We start from the raw sequence: 4637 nt of genomic DNA on the forward strand, positions 1-4637 counted from the left end.
ACCCGTGAATATTACACCAGAATTAGGAAATTAGGAATTCTCCTCTTACAACAAAACAATATCTTACAATGCATTTGTAGTAGCAATGCTGAACCCAACATTTGGAATATTTGATTAGTCTGTAGAGAGAATCCACTCCATAGATATCAAAACCCGCAAAATCCTTACAATAACTGGGAACTTCCACAGAAACAGTGATGTTGACGGGCTCTACCTAAGAAGAAACGAAGGTGGTAGAGGCCTGAGATCAGTGCAGACAGCCTTCGAATGTCATATGGTATCACTCAGGCAACACCTGCTAAACAACAGTAGCAAAAATAAATATATAAATGCAGTCCTGAAACGTGAAGTGAGCAGCATTTTGCGAGCTGGCAGTGAACTCCTGAAGAAGCACTCTCTTCCTGATGATCTCTTACACGGCCCCAAAACGTCATACCTCAGAGAAGACCTGGATGGAAAGCACTCAGCATACACAAAAAATACTAAGCATGGGTATGTTGCCAGGCAGCTTGAAGACAGTAGAATTGACACGAAGCGCCTCTCTTGGACACAAGACCACTACATCACACTACACTTTGAAAGCTATGTGTTTGCAATCCAGGAACAGGAGGTTGCCACAAAATACCCGAACAAGAGAGACAGTGACGCTCTTGTAATCCCAAGGTGTAACCTCATGTGTAGGCTATGTCATGTTTATGTAGCAGACATCACGCATGTGATTAGCAGCTGTCCTAAAATGTCGTCACGGTACTACCTCCCCGTGCGGCACGATGTTGTTGCTAAAACAATTTACAATGCCATCCGCAAAAAAGACTGTCCTGAAATAAACTTAGAAAATCCCTCTGTTATGGAATACATTAATAACCACCAACTCAAAGAATACTGGTAGAATATTCCCATCAAAACGTCTGTCAAATGTAAACATAATAGGCCGGATATTGTTGTTTGGGACGGAGGGGCAAAGGTATGTACCATTATAGAGGTCAGCTGCCCTGCAGATATAAATATCTGTTTGAAAATCAAAGAAAACGAGGATATCTATGGACAACTGCTTCGAAACCTCCAGCTTCTATATCCAGATTATGAATTCATATTCATACCAATAATAATTGGAGCACTAGGTTTTGTTAGTAAATGCTTAAAGGAGAAACTGGATAAACTGGGATTTTCCGAAAGAGAAATCGACCGGTTGATTCGTACATTACAAGTGCAATCTGTGAGTAGAACTGTAAAAATATGCAAGACATTTCTCAAGTGCCAAATGTGAATCTGTCTGTGTTAACTACATCGCAAAGATGGAGCCATGTACCTTTGTTGGAAACCGGCTCCCTCCTCAGTGAAAGATTTATAATAATTAAAAAATAGTAGAGACATACATACATACACACAAAGATACATGTACACATACATACATACATACATACATACATACATACTTATATACATGCATACATACGTACATAGTCTCTGCATTGTTTCTTATTTCTTTATTGTCCACAAGGGGCTAAACATAGAGGGCACAAATAAGGATAGACAAAGGGATTAAGTCGATTACATCAATCCCAGTGTGTTACTGGTACTTAATTTATCGACCCCGAAAGGATGAAAGACAAAGTCGACCTCGGCGGAATTTGAACTCAGAACGTAACGGCAGACGAAATACCGCTAAGCATTTCGCCCGGCGTGCTAACGTTTCTGCCAGCTCGCCGCCTCTACACAGTTTCTGTCTACCAAAACCACAAGGTACTGGTCGATTCAGTTAGAGTTATAGTAGAAAATTCCAAAGTGCCGTGCAAAGGGATTGAACGTAAAACCACGAGATTGTAAAGCAAACGTCTTAATCACACAGCTATGCCTGCGCTTATATGTAAATATAAATGATTTTTTCCATAAATGAAAAGCAAGACCATGTATCAAACCAAAACAATATTGGGACTTTAAGACAATTGGTGTTCTGAATCCAAATCTCGTAGTGGTTGACTTTGTGCTTCATCTTTGTTGGATCGATAAAATAAGATCCTGTCACGTGATGTAATCGATCTAGTCAACATGAGGGACGATATTTAACACAGCCTCAGACGTAACAAAATGTAGCAAAGAGTTTTGTCCGGCGTTCTTTTGATAATATTGTCCCTAATATTTACATTTACGATCATTTCAAACTCTTCCACATATTTGAAGGAAGGAAACGGGATCATGTTGAATCCTGTACTTAATTTAGCAATTCCAGAAGGCTGAAAATAAAAGTTGGTCTTGGCGGGATTTGAATTCAGAAAATAAAAAAAAATAAAAAACCGAACAAATACTGAAAAACATATTTATTCGACAGACTAACGATTCTGCCACACCACTACTTTTTCATACTGTAATAAAAAATAAAATAAAATAAAAATATTGTTACACAATATTTTTATCTTATTTCATTTTTATCTTTATTTTTATTTATTTATTTTTCTTGGTCGATGTTATTTCCTATTTGCTTCTATCTAGAAATCAAAGGAAATGACTACTATTCCCTTCAAAGTTAGCTTTTGTCACCAGGACATCAATGTTTTGAAACTGACCTATTTTCTTATTACATTTCAGACAGATTCAGTGCTGATTTGCTGAAACAGATATATCATGATGGCAATTATTCTACTCAGCACCATAGATTTGCTTGTCAGTTGCGTGACCGTAACCAGTTCAGCATGTGGTTACGGCTGACAATATGTACATTTCTGATGATGATCAGGAGTAGTAGGGGTGCATGATAGCTATGTGTTCAAAGAGATTCTTTCAACTTTGATTAAATGTAACAAAAGCAAAGTTTGAAGGAAATATTAGCCATTTTTCATACTTTCTAGGAGTAAGCTAGTGGGAAATTATCCAAGAACAAAAATCGTGTTACACAATGTAATTGTTTCTGATATAGGAACGAGGCCTAAAATTTGGTCGAAGGGGATTCATCAATAAAATGACTTCAGTACTTGACAGGTACTTTATTTTTGTCGACTCCAGGACGAAAGGCAATGTTGACCTCAAAAGAATTTGAACTCGGAACGTTAAGGCCGGAAGAAAATAGCGTAAGGAATTTTGTCCGATGACCTAGCGAGTATATCAATTCACCCCCCCCCCTCCAAACATCTCAACATGGAGAATACGAATATGATTTCCTTACCTTTTACTTGCTAAACGAGGGCTCAACTGATTCGGATAACTCCGCAGCAATATTTTAATATAAATGTTTCCAATATTGGCACAAAGAAACTAATTTTAAGAGGAGCGGGTAAGTTGGTACCATTGACTCGAGTACTTGATCGAAAGGATAGAATGGAGGATCAGGTAAGTTGGTACCATCAACTCGAGTACTTGACCGAAAGGATAGAATGGAAAACTACTCTCAGCGAAATTTGAACTGAGAAAGAAAAAAAAAACGAACCAATATCACGAGGTATCTTGTCTGACACCAAAATGAGTGTGTCAATCCACAGGCGCAAATAATGAAAATGGAGAATCCGGGTATCGATCCCGGTACTTCTCACATGCTAAGCGAGCGCTCTACCATTTGAGCTAATTCCCCAGCTAATTGCCAAGCGAACCAATAAATATATATTTAATACTCAGGCATGATAGCTATGAACACTGCTTGGCCAGAGGTTTTTAGCAACAAGTTCTTATTTCTGCTACCTTCAAAGAATGGAAAATAGTACGGGTCACATCCATACCTTCCCTAAAGGCTTCGGCGAAATGAGTGAAATATATTTACAATCGATGAACCTAACCTAGATCATAAAACAGGTTTTCTAGTGAGCTGTTACTAGCAGCACTTATTTTCGCTGTTTCGTCCTGGTCCATCCGATCCTAAGTGAGCTGCTAAAAGATCAAAAGCATTTAAGCTGTGATCATACTGTGCACCAACCATTTTTCTCAACTAAACCCTACACTTGATCCTGTTTTTAATGCTATGATGTGATTTACAAAATATTTAACAGCTGTTATTAACCAGCAAGCGACTGCATCAACCCCTGTAGTCAGTTGGTTGTATTTTGTTGTCTTCATGCGTTCTGAGTCAAAACTCCTACAAGGGTTTGATTCAGTTTTATCTTTCATTCCTCCAGAATCGACCAAAAATACAAATCGTGGAGTGGATCTATTGACTATATCTGTTCTGCAAAATGAACGACTTTGTTAAACGTAAAATTATGCAAAATTTACCAAAGATTTCATTTTGAAAATATTATTATGAATTCACAAAAATCAACTGATGAGATCTCGTAGTAAAACAGGTCACAAGCAGGCATTACTGTGTAGTTGAGGAATTCTCTTCACAACCGCAAATCCTTAGTCGTTGTTCTAAAATGAATGACTTGGTAACATGTACCACGTTTTTCATTAACTCTTTTAGGCGCAAGCAGACATAGACACGACACTCTCTCGGTCCCAGTGGAACAGAAACGTTGTGACAGCTGGTGATGGAGAGATAGAGATAGAGGCAGACACAGAAACAGTGAGAGAGAGGTGGCGAGAGTTGCACGAACACTCAGCTGTTCACACATTTGCAACGATATAGAGCGGAATAACGTGAAATGAAGAGAATAGAATTCACCGCCCAAATGTATGATTATGCGATCTTGAAACAAAACTTTAATTACAAG

The sequence above is a fragment of the Octopus bimaculoides genome, chromosome 9 (genome assembly GCF_001194135.2).
Source record: "Octopus bimaculoides isolate UCB-OBI-ISO-001 chromosome 9, ASM119413v2, whole genome shotgun sequence".
NCBI lineage: Eukaryota > Metazoa > Mollusca > Cephalopoda > Octopoda > Octopodidae > Octopus > Octopus bimaculoides.